This window comes from Dermacentor silvarum, chromosome 10 (genome assembly GCF_013339745.2).
Source record: "Dermacentor silvarum isolate Dsil-2018 chromosome 10, BIME_Dsil_1.4, whole genome shotgun sequence".
Taxonomy (NCBI): Eukaryota; Metazoa; Arthropoda; class Arachnida; order Ixodida; family Ixodidae; genus Dermacentor; species Dermacentor silvarum.
Genome location: NC_051163.1, coordinates 11,985,032 through 12,005,075, shown reverse-complemented (window position 1 = coordinate 12,005,075; position 20,044 = coordinate 11,985,032). Strand labels below are relative to the sequence as shown.

The following is a 20,044-nucleotide window of genomic DNA, read 5'->3' as shown; positions in this document are numbered from 1 at the left end:
CTTCTTCATCGCTGTGCTCTTTGATGTGCAGTGCCGCGCAAGTTGCACCGGCAAGTGCTTTCTTTATTTTTCTTTTTGCCTGGAGAGCAAGGAATAGCGTGATCCTATTTACGATCCCTTTCGCCAAATCGCTACAGCACACTTCAAGTTAAAGCTGCAGCCAGTATGAGACCGTATTGCAAATGTACCTCCAACTTACGTACAGTTCGCGACTGAATTGTGCGTTTGCTGATTTACTGTAGTCATAGTATTTCTAATGGCAAGCGCACGGTGGTGGCCAATATTACGTATCATTATGACTAAGCATCAGCTCACCAGCACTCGACTGCTCATAGGACAGCACAGCTTGTAGGCTCACTAATGCTGCGCAGTACTGCGAGCAGTATTCACTTGCCTTCGCGAGTCCAGCCAAAATCCCGGGCATCTGGGTCTCTAACGTAAGCTTTTAGGCGATAGTAACAGCGTCGCCTTGGCATAGGAAACGTCGAAGCATGTCTTGCAGCTTAACGCGAACATTGCAGGCGGTAGAAGGAAATGCCGCGTCAGAACAGCGTCTCTGTCACTGACAAGCTGGCTTCTCACCGAAGCGAAAGGCAACGAATCACTGCAGTGGAAGCCCGCTTCAGGAGCGCAATTCGTTCTGTTTGTTCGCCAAGACCCGGATTCCCTTCAGCTGATGCGCGACGTCTCTTGCATAATGAAGAACCTACAGGAAAAACATATTCATGAAACAGTGCGGAAAACCAAATTTGCATAGCAAAATAAACCGCTCTATGATTGATAGCACAAGCGCGCTGCTTCCGTATATATAGGCATTATACGGCAGCCCGGCTGTGTTACTTTCCAACAGTTCATCCAGTTTGACAGTCATCTAGCTAACAGCGGTTATTACGAAGACTTGCACTACGCTTTCCTGCCATAGACTGCACCTTGGAGCTCCGAATTTTCTTGCAACGTCTGGATTTTCATGGTTATCTTCATACTGGACGGACTGCCGGTGGAAGGCCGCGTATCCACTATATAATGCTGGATAAGCTTCTATATAGAAGCAAATGATGCACACCTTTTGAGGTTAGCACTACTTCGCTTCTTACTAAAAAAGCATAACGTACAGGAGGAAAAGATAAGAAGAGCAGTATGCTGTGAAGATAGCATACAGAACATACATTTAGCATTAAAAACGGAGTACAGGATAAACAGTAAGGATGAGGATCAATTGGTTTAGTAAAACTTTATCAGACAGCCTCATTCTGTTTTAGTAATCCATGTTCGTGTTCATTGCTCACCCGGCTATCTCATGTAGCGTTCTGTATTTAGCACTGTAAATATGTAATATATTTCTAGTAGCCAACAGGGCAGTCCTTCTTCTTTGACAGCTGCAAATGAGGACCGCAAAGGGGTCTCCGATGAAATTATGTATCTAGGCATGTGGCCTACACTTCACTCACGGATGGGAATAGTTGCATGCATTCCGGCGTTCATTCTGGAACCTTATACCAACGACCATCACATAGACCATTGTTCAGATAGCCGATGTTCAACATGAAGGATTGTTTGATAGACGCAAGTGATATAGACTACTATTAAAGCAGGTCGGTATATGACCACACAGCGTGAATGCGTTGCTGATGTTGGCACTATGATAGCAAAGTGGTTAATCTTCACAACCACTACGAGAAAGAAAGTTAACCGAAAATTGTCTGCATAAGCATTGAAGACTGTCGTATTTATGAGTGTTGAACAACTCACCTTTAAAAGCAGTGAGTCACGGATGATAATGGTCTTGCGGTTGCCAAACTTTACCTCGGGGTTTCTGTTGAGCCCATGTTCCACCAACTGTAAAGGGAAGAAAATTATTACACGTTCTGCTCTTACATTAAAAGAGATTAGCTGTACCTGGTAACACAAACTAGAAGTGGGTGTCGGTTCAAACCAATGTGCTTTTTATCGTATCTCCCAACTGCTTTTAGCGTCCATATACAAACATGCCGGGAAAGGTCATACAAGCGCGGAGTTTTTCTTGAATCTTGTCATGACATATCTAAATTGAATCATCTCTGACTATTACGGCATCCTCGATTGGTGTGAAATGACATAGCCAGAGAATTTTCGATCTCGCCATCTCTTTAACCTAAGTAGAACCGAAGATGGTTAGAGTGCGTTGCTAATTCGTAAACTAAGCCGCCTTTGTAAGGAGATCCTATGGGTATTTCAGAGAGGTAAACAGGGTTCTTGCACATTCATATGGTGCATATTATGTCGGCATTTGGCAAGCAGGATATATTTTCCCCGCTACCACACTGCAGGCCAATATATTTGAGAAATGGTGTGGCTATCTATCAGGAGGGCACGTTGCGCTGCTTGATTTATCGTCAAATATGCCAAAAAAAGAAAAGTGGCATTGCTCCCATCTCAATACGTGGGGAGAGAATAAAAAATATATTAGCTGTCAGTGAAACATATGGCATCGTTCTGGGCTTATCGCCGAACCTTATGCTAGAAACACGACGCTCTCAAGGGACGCGAATGGACCGGCCATGAAATATGTGCTGCGCTGAACTAGACCCAACTTTCTTGTTTTGTTTGCTTTTTTTTTCTTCTTTTTTTTTTTTGCTACGGAATAATGGTAATCGGAAAGCAACGGAGAAATGGAACGTAAATAGATAAAGGAATACACTTAGGCATGCAAAATCAAAAGAACATGACCCGTTAACAGGCTGCATGCATTTAGGTATCATTCAACCTTACGTTGAGCATAGCAACGTTTTGTGCGGTGAGCATACCTTTTCCGCGAAGTTCGGGGCGGACAGCAAGAATCGAATCTGCCTCAAATTCCGCCCCTCCCCCCCCCCCCCCTACCCCCCAAAAATAAATGAAGCTTGGGGGAAAAAGAAAATTTTTACGTGGTTAGGTGGAAAAGACCGTGTTCATTTTAGTTACGCATTCAGGTAATAAGCCAGGCCGTTCTCCGTTCCCTAATCAAAGGCAGCTCCGGGTAAACTTCGCAGCGAAGCGTAAAAGCAAATACAAAAGACTTTATTACGGAGAGGATTCACAGAGCCCTAATTGGGTCGCTATAAAAGGGAGTGCGCTGACAGTAGTTGATATAAATTACCTAATAAAAGGCCGACTAGTTATATGCCTTTTTCCTCGAAGAACATTATCTGTATTATAAAAAGGAAAATATCTAGACCCTACGCACATGTTTGGATCTATGTGAAGCGACGCCTTCGTGAAGCGGGTAATGAAATGCTATCGATTTTCGCATTTCGTTCATGCGTCTTTGTCGTAAAGGATGGTGGCGCGAGCACGTGGTCCCGCACACCCGTGACAAATATTTCGGAGGCCTTGTATTTCTTCAGTATTCTCATTTACTTGAAATGCACCGGCCGCAGCTTGGCCGATCCCCCGTTGTGGGAAGGTTCCCTAGTACGGAAATTACAATCATCAACACGCGGTGATCACATCCAAGAGGTAGTTAGTTGCCCGACATGTACCACCCGATTCTTGGCCAATTGCTCGTTGTGGATATGTGTCATATTATAGAAATCAGTATCACAATCAACGCACGGACACGCTTCTTGGCCGATCATCCGCTGTACGTATGGTTCATAGTACGGAAATTACAATCATCTACACGCAGTGCTCATCTCGAAGAAATAGTTGGCGTTGGCACGGTCCGTACCACCCGCTTGGCCAATCCCCCGTTGTGGGCACGTGCGGTTGTACCGCCCTGGTATGTGCCATTGTATGGAGATCACCATTATCATTATCAACAAGCGGGCCCGCTTCTTAGCCGATCGCCCGTTGTGGGTATGTGTCATTGTATGAAAATTATCATCATCATAATCAATACGAGGAATGCTTCTTGGCACATCCCCTTTTATGTGTATGTACCACAGTATCGATATCCTCATCATAATGAACACGTAGCAACCATGGGAAAGAGCTAGTTGGCGTTGAAACGAGAGAAGTATACGTGCGTTTGCGAACGTACTGTACTGAAGTTGTACAGGCAGAAAGGACAGCATTCGTGGCCTAAAGGTTAGAGCATCGCGCTGGCAGCCACGGTTCAAAATCCGCACGCGCTTTTTTTTTTTCTTTTTTTATGAATGGGGTTGAATCTACCCGGCGAGAACACTTCCAGCGACCGACCCAGGCGAAACCATGGGATCGTCGTCATCAGCCTATATTTATGTCCACTGCAGGACGAAGGCCTCTCCCTTAAATCTCCAGTTAAACCTGTCTTGCAGCTGATTCCAAATGGGGCCTGCAAATTTCCCAATTTCATTACCCCACCTAATTTTCTGTCGTCCTCAACTGCGCTTCCCTTACCTTGGCACCCATTTTGTAACTCTAATGGTACACCGTTTATCTGCCCTACGCCTTACATGGCCTGTCCACCCCCATTTTTTTTCTCTTAATGTCAACTAGAATATCGGCTAGCCTCGCTTGCTCTCCACTCGACACCGCTCTCTTCCTCTCTCAAGTCAAGCCTGACCATGGGATAGTAGGCAAAGCAAGATTCGCTTCAAAAGAAAGTATAGCTTCGTACACTCGCTCTGTGCATCTTTGCTCTGTGAGCGCTTCATGGCGCACTTTAGAAAACTTTAACTTTAAGGAAATTGGTCATGGAAGTGTGACAGGCAGCCTCGTCCTTCGGAGAAAACAAGTGAGATCGAGTCATTGGAGTATAAATTAAGAGGCCGCTCTTCCTGCTTAAAAAAGGGAAGTCTAGCAACAATAAATGCTAGAGTTTACGCGGAATATAGATATATATACATAAATAGTACGTCACTGCGACTGCCTAGTACGTCACTGTCACGAGGGACATTGTCATTGCGGTCATCGTTACCGGCGTCACCATGCGTATAAAAATTAAATAAAAAGTAGCTTAACCATATTTAGTAACGTTTTTAATTTTACTGATTCCTCCAGAAACTGTACTGGTGTGCGTATAGCAATGTGTGGCAATTTTTGTTATGGAAACGGACTCAATATATTTTCTGATGACAGTCGTAGTCTCCCGCTCCCATGGTGGGCGGAGCCACCGACTTGATCTGGAGGAGCCTTTGGCTCCCGTAGATCTCAGTTTCTCATAACTCATATAAAGTTCTCGTCATGTCATGTCAGTCGTAGCCTCTCCAAAGCATGTAGCCCACTGAAGGCCTTTTACGGCGAGTATCGTATATTTGACAACGTAAAACATGCTCTATGTCTTCATGAGCCACTTGAACGAGCACGGAGCGTTGTCAGCGTTTCTAATCTTATACACGAAGCCTTTAGTACAGTCTGTGCCAAGACGAAGCCTATAACCTCCTTTTTGTAATTAAGTATAGCAGCAGCAATACTCAGAAAACGTTCACAAAACTTCCGATGGCCATTCTTTGCTGCCACCGTCGCAAAGAGAGTGATGTCAGACGTGCTCCTTATCAACCAATGAAAGACGGCTGCGTGCATATGACAATGACGGAAGACGCCCAATCGTGCCAAGACACGATGGAGCAACACAGCGGCAAGCTTTTCACAGTAGATACTAATAAACGAGTCTAGGCTGTAGTACGCATGAGCACTGCTCACTCTATCACGTCAATGCCACAAGGAGGCCACGAAAGAACTTGGGGACTGCATCTGTCGATTTTGATTACACAAGTCCTATGTGGACATTCCTGTAATTGCCTTCGCTAACAGCACATTTTCGCAACGTCGCTCCTATGCTGATGCCGCCAACCGTGAGGCAATGACTGTCTGTTCAGTAATTCTTCGATAGCCATCTCAAAAACGTTTGATACTCTCATCTCGAATCATTCGTCGAAAGCCCATTCAGGCTTGATATGCTAAACAAAGGCTCGAAATAGCCGAAGGCTTGTATAACAAAACGGGAGGGCATAAGACCACTGAAGGGACAAACCAGTCAATAGACGACTGACTGGAACTTTTCGCTGCTTGAATTTTTGTCGAGTAGATAAAGCCATGTATATTGGCCCCTTGTAAACGCCTTATACAGTGTCTCATTACATAACTCCGAAAATCCAGGAAGTGTCCTAGGCACAGAGTGATCAAGCACGTATCTGGCAGGTCCTTTCAACAGCGAAGTGATAAACGAGTGGGACGTATGCCCTGAGCTTCTGAGTCTATAATAAACTGCGGTGATCAGTTATAAGCAAGGGCAATCAATCATGCAGAAGGTATTGCTTTCGGCAGACGAAACGCGCGCTTTGCTGTTTTATGCACTGTGGCTGTATATTTAAATAAACAGCACACAAAGCGCTCAAACTAGTTCGGCCTACACGATATGCTTTCAATGGCATGCCAGGGTACAAATTTTTACGCAAGCCAGGACGAGGCACGGATTTGAAAGATGAGCGCGGCGACGTAAACTTTAAATTACTGAGGCATCCTAGTCTAACGTTGCAGATTTTGTCACTGACTTAGTGCGGCTAGCGGCAGTTCATCGTAGAAGGGTGTTTTAGTGGCTGCTTGCTATACGCTGCAAACAGGAACGAACAGCGCAAGAGTAATACGAACGAAGTTGACAAAGCCTGTTTATAGTCAGCGCTTCGTATTCCTCTTTTTCTAGCTGCAGGCGAACCAATAGCCTTGCAAAAACTGCCGGAAATTGCTCCGCCCAAGCTCCGCCCATCAAATGCGATATACGGTCTAAATCCGGCACAGCACATAGAAGCAAGACTAACTACGAGGACGCAGTTGAGATGCCATTTGCTGCGCGCCATTCCTCCCACTTTGCCCTGCTCGCGAGCCCACAGATCTGGATATTCACACTCCAGTTCTATATCGCGGGAGAATTCGGGGAGGAACCCGAACACCTCCGTTTAGGTGCGAAGCACCTTATGCGCCCGGGTATGTCGGTGTCTCCTCTCGTATTTGTCGTCTTCGTAATCGTAGTCACGGTAAACAAGAGGCTCGTGCTCGCGCTCGGCACTCGCTCGTGCCACTGCTTCCTAGTTCGTCGTAGTAGTTGTTTTCCAAAGCTCGCTGCGTTGCCGCTGATCATTCCAGCATAGAACTTCACTCCTCTTCTGTCGTCGTAATGGGGAGGCCGCGTTTAAGTGGTTATGAGCCATTGCTTAAGGCAGCACGAGCCAACGTCAATCTAAAGACGTTGTTATGAGCCCATTAGCGGTGCATCACTGCATGCTTCGCACCTCCCCAGGTTTCACGTTAGTAGAGTTGCATTTCGCTCAATGGGTCATATGACACTTACGCGTAATTTTTTTTTCTTGCGCAGCCAAGCGTCCATTTGTTGAAATTTTATGCGCTAACTTTCATTAGAGCTTGCGTTTTATGGCGCCGATAGTAATCGCGTGTAGCGTTTTAACCATGAAATGCACCTTTTCTTTTCTAAATATCCAACGCCCTCACCAGAACAAAATGTGACTTACGTTTGCGTGCGGAGCCATTCTAAGCGTGAATTATTAACATTATAAAACGCCAATTAGGTTACCCACCTTGTTCTATGGGGATTGTTTCCCTTCGTTCCATTTCTTGCAGGATAGCACGTCGGAGAATACACCGTATGGTAGCGGTTCGGAGGATTGAGTGGTGCCTCTCTGCAGCCCCCTACTATGTGCCTGAGGGACCCGGGCTCTGCGCAGAAGCGGCATTGCGGAGAGAATTGTGTAGGGGCTATGAGGTGGTTTCTGGTTGGGTGGGGAAATGTGTTAACCTGTAGAGCTCGGAGGAATCGCTCCTGCTCTCTAGGTAGTGACTTGTGTGGGGGTGCATATGTTCTGCGGGTTAGCTTGTAGTGTTGTGTGATGTCTTGGTATGAGACTAGAGGGTGCATACGCTCCGGTTCAGATTCCTCGGCGTCGGCTCGGTGGGTCAAATCTCGAGCCACGTGGTTGGCGACCTCGTTGCCAGGAATGCCGTGATGAGCTGGCGCCCAGATGATTATGACTGATCTGGTTGGCGGCTTTTGATTAATTATCTTGAGCGTAGTGGCATGAATTCTTCCGCTAGCGAAGTTGCGGCACGCCTGTTGGGAGTCGGTAACTATGACTTCAACCTGTGTTTGGGCGAGCGCGAGGGCTATGGCCGCTTCCTCGGCTTGGAGGGAATTGTATCCGGTGAGCGAAATGCTGCTCCGATGTTTTTTGTTGACGATTACGGTGGCTGTTGTGGCTGCGCGTCTGGGGTAAGACCCCGCATCCGTGTAGGCTGTAGAGGGCACAGTCCCGTATCGCTTGTGTATGGCCCGAGCCCGGGCCTCCCTTCGCTGTGCGTGGTGCACTGGGTGCATGTTGCGAGGTAGAGGAGGTACGGTGATGTTGCTCCGGATCGCATGGGGTAAGCTAACAGTCTGAGGCGGCGGATGGCTGAGAGGAGCAGATAGCCCCAGGCGTAAGAGGATGGACGAATACACGTCGGTAAACGCTCCGCGTTTGAATAGGAAGCTTTCTTTCTCTATGATCCCAACTTCATTCCAGACGAAGGCTAGATCTTCATCTAAACATCTGCGACTGCGAGTCAGTGTGGATCGAAGTGGATTACTCAGTCGCAGGTGAAGATCATAAAAATGTTGTCTTTGGTTCCATTTATCGATCTGCACATTCCCCAATCCCGGCCTTTTGTGATGCACTCGATACCGTTCTTGATATTATCTCGAGAGAAAACGAGTACGTTGTCCTAATGGGCGACATAAATATTAGCTTACTTGATGCTTCTTCCTGATGCCTTCTCCAATACATTAGTTGTTTTCACAGTTACGGCCTCGAATCTCTTCTTTCTCTTCCTACTTGCTGCTCTGTTGATGGCTCAGGAACACTGATTGATCATGCTTTGCCCAACCTCCTTTCCCCTCGTTCCGCATCCATTCTTCAAGGTCATATTACGGGTCATTTTCCCGTAACTCTGCTTTCACAACAGTATTCGCGTCAATAACACAAGTTTTGTTAAACACATGTTTGACCGTGTTAAATTTGTACAATTAATATCAAACTCTGATTGGTCTTGTGTTACATCAATGGACAATGTAGAGTCAGCTTACGGAAACTTTATCTCAATAATAACCAACTGTGTCACTTCATCCACGACGTCTGTACAGTGCCATAAAAGTTATTCCTCTCCTAGGAATCCCTGCTTAACATTAGGATTACTTGATAGCTTACGTAAAAAATATAACCTATATAAAAATATCACCAGCCCTTCCCCTGTCGAGTGTCGAGAAAATGGGGGTAAGCGAAGCTTGTCCTGTGTGAATGTCACTTTCGTGGTGATTTTCTTTCTATCTCTTTCTTTCTCTTTCTCTCTCTCTCTCTATCTATCTTTCTCTTCTCTCTCTCTTTATTTCTGTCTCTCTTCTCCCTTTCTTTCTCTCCCTCTCTCTTTCTCCTTATTTCCCTCTCCCTTCCATTCTCTCTCTCTTTCTTTCTCTGACCTTCGCGGTGACTCTCTTTCTTTCTCCCTCTCTTTCTTTCTCCCTCTCTTTCTTTCTCTTTCTCTCTTTCTTTCTCTGACCTTCGTGGTGACTTTCTTTCTCTCTCTTTCTTTCTCTCTCTATACCTATCTATCTTTCTCTCTCTCTCTCTTAATTTATCCTTCCAAAACTAAGTTTATAATCTTCAGTTCTAGGCCAATTAATGATTCGCAAGTCTGCCAATTTGTATTGATTTGCATGCTATTTATCCATCCAACCACTGTTCTTTGCTTGGCGTCGAGCGTGATTCGCGCTTAAAATTTAATTTACACATCCATGAAGTACAAAGAAAACTTCATACGGTATTATGATTCTACTCAACGGTAGATGTTATTTTGATTTACATACTCTAGTTATTCTATACTATGCATTCATTCATAGGCACCTTAACTATTGCGTAACTTCCTGGGGTCAAACCTATCACTCCCATCTTTCTTCCTTACAACATGTCCTAAATCAAGCAATCCGAATTATTACTAAAAGTAATCGCCGATCACATGTTACCTAACTGTAACGTGATCTTAACATACTCTGCATTACTAATCTTGTGAAATTTGATGTTTACATATTTGCATATCGAGCAATTAAAGACCATCACCTTCTTAAATTTGTTTTCATGCAAGGACTTTTGGAATTCTTTGCAACATAATTAATATTAAAACTGCTGTATCTGTTTTATTATTTAAACGTTTACTTCATGATTTTATTTGTAACTAATAACACAATTCGACTAGTGAATTAACCTCACCTTTAACGTTATATGCTGAATACTGACTATTCATTTATTGACTAGAATTGTTTAATCACTGAATTCTTTGTACTTGTTTATTTGTATTCATAATTGTGTTACTGCTCGTATTTTATTGTAACGTGTACTTTTTTGTATTATTATTATTATTATTATTATTATTATTATTATTATTATTATTATTATTATTATTATTATTATTATTATTATTATTATTATTATTATTATTATTATTATTATTATTATTATTTTGCTGTTTAGTAGTTTTACATTTCATGTAACGTATCATAGGAGGTCCCCTACAGTGTTTTTACTATGGGACCTCCTTCTGCACGCTATTATACCCACTTCTGTACATGTATTTTATCACAATAAACTTCAAACTTCAAAGTGCGAACGGAATGGTTTCATGTTGGAAACACGTGTCACGCATGAACCCGTCGCCGAGTGGTATTCCACACGGCCTAACAGGGCGTTATTTCTATACAGCGCTGCAGTAAAACCTTCTTTCAGGCCTAGCAGATGCTAACCACACAATGGTCGAAGTGCGAAAGATAGCGCGAGAGGTTCTGCGCAACGGTCGTAATGAAAGTGTCACGCTTCGAGTTTTACTTTTCTCACTTCAGGGAATGTCATTCAGCGTTCAAGTCCAGCTCCATGTACGTTTTTGCACGAGTTGCAGCCATATCGTTGCGTGCTAGCAGCCATTACCGGCCCTGCTAGAAAAGCCTTCGTTATTGCGACGGTTTCGTGCAAATACCGCAAATATGTGTTGCCGTGGCTTGAGCTTATACTTGCTTTGCTTACTTCCATAAATAGCATTCATGCGTTGAAATACAGCTGTTTTATTGCGCCGTTTGAGGCGAGATCCTATATCGAACATAATGCATTCGATATTACAATGATCTCGTACGCAGACCCAGACTAAAGTAGTATTACATCCCCATTTAGTTCATTTTGGCTTGTCTTCCTGTTTATCGCTGCTCAATGATTTATTTATATTTATGATGCTGCAAGTTCTGGCAAGAGACGCCTCGGGGGCCTCACCACAACAGGAACTTTTCGAAATAATGAAGAGACGATACGACGGGAAATGTATTCCAAGAGCTACATAGCGAATCTAGTAGAAGACGCAAGACGCAGTGGCAATTATTTGTATGAGAATTCTGAAAAATGAAAGCACTTGCTGAGGTTAAAGGGCACACACGCAGCACCTGCAGCCCGGGGCCAATTTAATCTCGTTCTTCAAGCTGAAACCACACGCGGGGCTTGTCATTATAAACCTTTCTGCACCGACTGTTTCGTCCTCGAGGTAAGTGATGGTGGTAAGACGCCAAAACCCGAAAGCTTCTTATCAAGGCCACAGAATCGATCTCTTACGCGTCGCATTAGGTGCAAGATATAGGGCGCTCGGGGCACACGGTAAAATGCAAGCACACGAAGAGAAACGGGAGATTGAGTGTTTAACTACACTCGAAGAAACGTTCGCGGCCCCTTGGGATTTATCCTGTCTGCAAACAAAAATAATCATCTATCTTGAGCGGCTTTCTTCAACGTTGCACGGTCGGTATATTTTCAGGCGTAGAGTTTGTGAAGAACACTACTAGTCGAAAATCTGGCGCCAGTGCCTGTGAGAGCAGCAAGCACGGCTGGAATGCTGGTAAGCACATGTATTTGACTGAAATTCATCCTTTCGGCTTCAAGTTGATTTGTAGCTCTACAACTGGACCGTTTTGAACGAAATATTACGTTACAAATCCAGCAATTCCCAATGTTTATTCACGCGTCTAAAAACTTGGGGCTTTTAAATATATAATTGCCTGGAAATAGAGAAAAAAATAATAAAGCGCAATAAAAACGCTACAGGGCATTCTAAAGTCACAATCAGGAAGATTATAAAAGCCTTCGCAACGCTACACTGAAACATTAGCGAGCACAGACTGGTAAATACGGTAAATGTACGCCAGACAGACGACAATTATTGTTTGAGGACGAAAGGAGCCACAAAATATGAAAATTTTCTCAGATATTGCAGTTTCTCTTATCGTCATCTGTCGTGCGTGCGTTTCTTTTAACGCTGCGCCGCGGGTACCTTCGGGTCCCGAAGGGCATGCGCGTTATTTGCGCGGCATATAGCGTTCATGGCAGGAAAGCAGCAAGCGCACAGTATGTTGAAGAAAGGAAAAGGTACGCACAATAAATGACGATTACCTATATTGGGTGGAAGATAAGCCCCAAACGGTGTAAACTTTTTTATAGGGTGCAGGTATCAGAGATAACCACCATTTCGTTACTTTTTGTATGTCTTGTATTAGTTTCCCTCCTTCCTTGCCAATCAATTCTCACTATTTTTTCTCGATCATTGCTCGTGGTTGCAAGCAGCACATTTTCTATAGTACTGCGCTGACTCACGATGGCAAACTTTTCTGTTAGCTTGACGACAATCACACAGCCTATATGCGTCGTGGAAAACTTTTTTTTTAAAATTGTCGCTACGAGCAGCATGGAGCAGTACAAGTTAAAAGCCTCTGTTTCAGAAAAACAAGCATAGGTAAAGTGTTTCACGTGGTAGCCGGAGGAAGTTCTACCACTTACTTCAGCGTCGCGATAATTTGGTCACCAGCTTTTACCTCTTTTGATTATATGCACTGATTTTTCATATTTTACTGAGCGGTGTCTCTCTTAGGCCCCCTTACCACTCCATTCGACATTATTCGTCTCTGTCACCGAAGCAAATGTCTGTCTATGAAAGATTTAATTCCTATAGGCACGCGCAGCAAATATTGCGTTGACACAAAGACGGAATGCCAATACTGCACCCTAATGCCTCAACAAAAGCCTCGGAATGGTCAATAGTCCCTTTCGTGGCACGTCGGATGAAACGTGGTTGAGAAGACACATAACTCAATTCGAACCAATTTGGGGCTACACAACAGGCCGCAAATTATGCAGTTACTGTGATATCCGCGAATACGCATAATTTGCCTATCCGCACGACAAGACTACAGTGAAACAAAGGTAAAGCAGACCACCACACAATCAATCGGCTTATCATTACCCGCATCCGCTGCGACTCTGACATTATTGCTAGGGGTCCATCATCGACACGTTTCGATCGAAAGGAACTTGCAGAAGCGGAAAACTTGTTAATGGTCTACGTCTATTTCGGTAAGAGACGACTTACCTGGTGCATGCGGTTCTTTTAAGCTCGTCTTGTCTTCGGGGAGCTAATATCAAATTGCCGACAGGCAAAAAGTTGAAAGTTATTCGTTATCTGTAGTAAACACTATGCCTCGAAGAGCAAACGTTCACTCGCCAGTTCTGTCTTGTTTGACGTTTCTTTGTCTTGAAAGTGCGGAACATATATATACAAGGTGTTTCAGAGAACACTTTCAAAAATTTTTAAAGGTTGCCTGTGGTAGATGGCACAATTCTTGTTCATGAGCTGGTCTACTCGAAGAGGCAGACATTACCTGCGCAAAAATTTGAAATGAATAATCGACTAATTAATAAAAAATATACTAATTAAGTTTTGAACTAGTTATATTATCGAAGGGTTATCGAAATGCATTGGCGTTCCAGTTACTTTCTTAAAAAACATCGTTTTATGTATTGAAGCACGAAAGTAACTGGAACGTCAATGCATTTCTCCGAAATGTTCGGGAGTTAATATCTCGAAACTGGTGTCATCCTGAAAATTCAAGTGGATCATCCTTGCGAACTCCACAATTAAAATTTGTAAATTGCAATATGGACCATAAGGTATTAGTTAAAACCTAATTAGTGAATTTTTGGTAATTAGTCGATCATGCACTTCAATTTTTTGTGCAAGTAATGTCCGCCTCTTCGAGTAGATCAGCTCATGATTAGAATTGCGCTATCTGCCACAGGTAACACTTAAAAAATTTTTAAGTGTTCGCTGAAACACCCTGTACGAGTGCTGAGATGATTTCAGCAGGGATGTCTTTCACGTTCGCCGGCTGTCAGGTTCGCCACCCATGTCTACCGACGCGCGATTCGTGCGGCATTCAAGGCAATGCATTGTACAGCTTTTTCTGCCTCCCCAAACTGGTGCAGCGACGTAGTCCTATAGTTCATATTTTGTAGGAACAATGCTTAGACGAAGCGCACGGGCGAAAGCACACACCTTGCGCTTTCGCAATGCTTCGCCTAAGCACTGTTCCTAAATATCTGGACTTAATGCTACATGAACGGGCCCGCATTTGTACATTATTGTCGTAGCCCTCTCCTTGTACAGGGCTAGAACCGCTTACTCACACCGACCCCTCAAACCGTTTACTTCGATCTAAGGCTGCATTACCAGAACATAACAAGAGACTGACCCCCACATTCTCAAACTATCCTCGACTCTAAACTCTTCGTCCGCTCCAACTAGTTGACCACAGCGCCACCTCTAAGCGCAGGAAGGTGCCATGCTTATCAAGAATTGCCGTGATTAACGAATGAAGCGCAGTGACCACTTCGGTCGAAGGGGGGCGCTTCCATAAGAATAGAGAATAAGAAGCATAAGAATAGAGAATATATTATCCTAAATTTCATAAGTAAAACCCTAGAATTTAATTGATAAGTGTACAGCACGATATAAAGAACGCAGCACTGAAAACAATAATGCGAAGATCACTGAAAACAATATTGCGAAGATAAAACGATAAAAGAAAAAAGATAGACTGCGATATAGACAGATGTCCAGCTTTAAGAATCAAAACATCAGTTATGGTTACACATAAGCAATTCGTAGTAAAAAGGTAAGTGTTTTGTATCAACACAGCAATCTTACAGCTACTTGCGGTTTATTCAGGGAGAATAAGGGCCAGGCTATGGGTGACGTGCAGGCATATTTCCAGGTGTGTGGATTCATTGCGGAATTTGCAGTAAATCACATTTTCAAGCGCTCCGGTGCCTTATACGTGGTTTTTACGAACGGCCCAGAATTTAACCAGCTGTGCAAGCAAAACAACAGGTGCCACAGGTATGAAGCATAGTTAAAATGTGGGGAAGATTATGACCAATTTTGGAGCAAAGTTGATATGGGTGAATAAGTACAGGCTTTGTAAAAACAGTCTTCCAACAGGTGCTCGAGCTTCGAAAACGTTACACGGCTGTTATCTGCTATATTTCCAAATGTAACGAGACAACTCGACGCCACACAGAGTTCACATATGATGCAATTGGGGGAATCTAAATGTAGTGTGCGCCGGAACTTCAGTGTTTTTTGCCTAATTACGGGCTTTGCAAACAATTACCGCAGCCTAGTTCCGTACCTACATTCAGTTGTTATACGAAGAGCCTGCGCTGTATGTGCTGGACTGAACAAGTCACTCTGTTTATATACTTTATACCGTGACAACAAGGGCTAGTTAAGGGGCAAGTGTAGACAAGAGCTCAAACTGCGTGGTTTAATTACCGCGGTTGCAACAAATTACTCACGTAAGTGCTCCAGAGCATTAAAGTGTTTTAAGGAAGGCGTAGGATTGAGATAGCTGCACTATAAAAGCAAGAGGAGATCAGACTTGGTGTAAATGGCAGAAACATTATGGCTGAGGTACATGACAAGTTAGAAATGTGTGCGTGAAGTGCGCCTTTTGCTAAAATTTTCTTAAGCGAGTGCTCGAAACCGTTATAGGCGAGCAACGTTCCAAATGGGTGAGAGCGTGCAATGTTGCAAGATATGTGTTTGAATTATAGTCCACTGGAGTTCTTAAAACGACTAATCGAAAGAAACAGCGCTGCAAATTGGGCTGTGATTCTGCAGGGCCACACACGTCTGCCGTGTTTTTTCTCAAACACATGAATGTGCGACAAATATCGGCATTCCAGTCAGCAACAGCGGCGTACCGATAAAACGCTTTTCCAGCAAATAATTCAATATGAAGATAAGTCCAATTAGTTATCCAAGAGAGGTGACATCCCGAACATACACTATTTGAAAAAAGGAGCAAACAATAAATTCTGCTTCTATAGGCACATAATAAGAACTGAATCTCGCTTAAGCTGCGTTAATTAGGGTCAGTATAAAATACCATATAGAGAGCTACGAATATATGCGCGCTCAAACACGTTGCCATATGAAAGCGTGCGAACGTCCATGTAATCCTCATTGGAATATGCGTAGCGTGATTTTTTTTCGCACTGTCAGTCTTCAACGTCAGATTACCGGAAACGTTGTGAAGTGACGCAAGACATTGTGCCTCGTTATTCTTTTAAAAGGGTACTGAGTGGTTACTTTCACTTCCTTGGAGGGGGCGACGGAACGAGAGCGACGGCATAAGGGGGGGAGGGGGGGGGGGGATAGACAGAAACAAGCGTTAAAAAGAGGAAAAACAGGAAATACGCTAAATGAGTTTCAAACATTCCCAAAAGGGAAAGAGGGAACACAAGTTGCAAATTCGTAATCGCTTTCTTCATTGTTCTGTAGTTCCTTTACATTTCGTTGTTTTAACCGAATTTAGGACATAACGAATACTTGACCATTCGACAAAGAACCTCAGGTTCTATTGTGCCGCAATGCTCGCCAACTTTTATAAAAAGTAGGGTTCATCTAGGGATCAACTCTAATTTCCCCATTGAAATACACGTAAATCGCACAAATGCTTTTATGACACAACCACTGCGTGGACTTGAAAAAAAAAAGCTTGCTGTATTCGAGAGAAAACGCTGCATTCTATTGCCTATAAGAAGCAATACCTTGATTTATTGCTCGAACTTTCTGACAAGAATTCTCGGAAACTTTGAAAGTTTCGAAATACTCAAGCACAAAGTTTACCATACGTGCACCCCTACACCAAAAACAGATGTCGCAGTTTTGTAAACTAGATCTGTTAGATAATCTGAAGTGGACACTTGATCTATGTGTTTACAACTTACGGGAATTTTATACAATTTTTACGAGGGTTTTGCAAACATTCCACTCACAAGTTTCCACAACCGCTAAGGAAAAATTCTAGATTTCGTGGCACTATCTCGACTCCCTGGCTTTTCAGGCAACAAAGACACTGAATCGCAATGATGGCAACCTGCCGTCTCCATACGCAAGATGCCTAGGCCACATTACTAAAATGTGCATGCTTAAGCTCACTGTTTGCGATCTCATGAGTTCGGTTACCGTAGAAAAGCCGCACAATCCCAAAATATAAAAAAAATTCAAAAAATGAAAGGTCGTTGTAGTTCGTTATCTAGTCGTCACAGCTTTCACTACCTTGGTATAACAAGTTCTCAACGATACAATTAGTGACATTACTCACTAAACAAGGTAGTCGCTGCTACTAATGCGCCTCAACTACCAAGTTAAAACACAGCACCATCAGATACAATGTTTCTATCCTATAACGCATTTATCTTACCCATCTCGCATTTTCCATAGTTGGTCCGCTAAATGCTCTATAGGTAGAAACTTTGTACCCGTTGGTACTTTCCAAACAGTGATTACCTTGTTTAGTCAGAAACGTAACTTTACTGTTGTATTGTTTCAGTTGGCGTTATATCAAGGTTGCGAATGCTGTGACAACTATATTCGGTGACAGCCTAAGAATTAGGTTCACGCATTTGCCTGGCGTCAAGCGGTTTGCCGTGCCTAATCCAACTGGTTTCTGCGTACAGAGCTGTCTTTGTGTTCCTGGTTTCAGGATGAAAGCTGGACGTCTAGGGCGAATTTCGGGGTGATCTTTGTATCACTTCTAAGCCATAGATAACACTTTAGCTTGAAACAACTAGCTTTTACTTTCCAATTAGCCTAGCGCTTACATTATCAGAGTAAAATCATTAAGCTGTGAGCATTTGGCGTATACTAAGGTGACTGTCAATTTTCTGGGAGAAGCTTGTTAGTAATTCTTAGGTTGTCACCGACTATAGGTAGTAACTACAACGAACTTTTCTTCTTAACAGTACTGTCTAATACTTATTAACCTCGCCCCCTTGCGTTTCCTGCTTTTTTTGACGTACTTTTCTTCCTGCTTTTCTTGACACATGTCATGACATTCATGACATGAGTCCTCAGGAGTCCCTTTAGCTACACCTAAGAGACCTTAAGGCGACCTTAGAGACCTAAGAGACCTTAGTCTTGCTCATGACTATGACTTCGACCATCAACCTTTAGCGTTTTCTATCACTTAGTACCACATCCGAACCCATTCCAGTGGTTTTTGAGTGTTAATAGTTTTCGCTGAGTCATTTTCATCTTTGGTGAGTCATGCTGATGACTATGTCTGCTACCATCATCATTTAGTGTTTCCTTCACTTAGTACCCACGTGAGAACCAATTCCAGTGGGTTTTGAGTGTTAATATTTTTTCGCTGAGTCATTGTCATTTTTGCTAAGTCATGGTCATGACTATGATTTCTACCATCATCCTTTAGTGTTTCCTTCACTTAGTGCCCACCTCGGAACCCATTCCAGTGGTTTTTGAGTGTTAATCGTTTTTCGCTGAGTCATTGTAATTTTTGCTGAGCCACGCTCATGACTATGATCTCTACCAGCATCCTTTATTGTTTCCTTCACTTAGTACCCACCTCAGAACCCAATTCAGTGGTTTTTGTGTTAATGTTTTTTCGCTGAATCATTGTCATTTATTCTGAGTCATGCTTATGAATGTGACTTCTACCAGCATCCTTTAGTGTTTCCTTCACTTAGTACCCACGTCCTAACCCATTTCAGTGGTTTTTGAGTGTTATTCTTTTTCGCCGGGTCATTGTCATGACCTACATGACACGCATGTCATGACATTTAGGTCATGACCGATCACTTATGTTCGCCATGTACTTTTGTCATAGTATGCCAATTTTGGTACATATCAATTAACGAAACGACCATGAGAGCTCCAAGACGTAGGCGGCTGTTTCATGACCTTCATTACCTACATGACACGCATCTCATGACATTCATATCATTACCCATCATTTATGTTCGTCATACGTTCTTCTCAAGCTATACCAATTTTGGTACATACCAAATTAACGAAACGACCATGAGAGCACCAAGACGTAGGCGGATAGATAGATAGATAGATAGATAGATAGATAGATAGATAGATAGATAGATAGATAGATAGATAGATAGATAGATAGATAGATAGATAGATAGATAGATAGATAGATAGATAGATAGATAGATAGATAGATAGTAGATAGATAGATAGATAGATAGATAGATAGATAGATAGATAGATAGATAGATAGATAGATAGATAGATAGATAGATAGATAGATAGATAGATAGATAGATAGGATAGATAGATAGATAGATAGATAGATAGATAGATAGATAGATAGACATAAAAGCGCAAAACATGTAATGCGATACACAGGAATTATCTCTCTTTATTGATAAAAGAGGGATGAGACATGACTGCATTAACTGAGCGTGAATACTGCGGGTTCAGGAGTTCCTCTTTCCAGCCACGAAGGCAAAGCTCGAGAAACCAAGGAAACGTTCTTACTGCAGTCGCAGAGATAAAGTAAAATAAAAATCCTCATTGCCATCAGAAACCACGAAACGTGACAAACGAACAAATACAAGAGTGTGCTGGGCCAGATTAAAAAAACAAGGCGCTAATGCGTGCGCACGCACAGCTTGATACGATGTCCCTAGAGCGGAGTCCTCGAGATGACAAGTGGGTGGTGGCGTGCACGTCGAGCTAACGAGATAAATGCAAATTAAATGTCAAAGTTTTCGAGACTGTGGTGCGAGCGAAGTTTGAAGCACGAAGTTATGCTCGACGATGAAAGAGCGCGACGGCTAACTTTGTTTTCACCGAGATACTTCAGAGGTACGAAAGGCGTGACACGCCTGGCGCGACACCTTCTTTTTGCTGTTCTCTTTCTGGCCGCGTATAAGATGCCTCG

The 20,044-nt window shown here is 43.2% G+C and overlaps 1 protein-coding gene across 1 annotated transcript in view; it reads right to left on the bottom strand.

Annotated features, from left to right (window-relative positions):
* Nucleotides 1–20,044, bottom strand: part of LOC119466032 (trissin receptor) — an 80,363-nt gene that overhangs the window by 21,978 nt on the left and 38,341 nt on the right. Inside the window, exon 2 of the mRNA XM_037726526.2 lies at nucleotides 1,750–1,836. The gene's annotated coding sequence lies outside the window, so the exon portion shown is untranslated. The remainder of the gene's footprint in view (nucleotides 1–1,749; nucleotides 1,837–20,044) is intronic.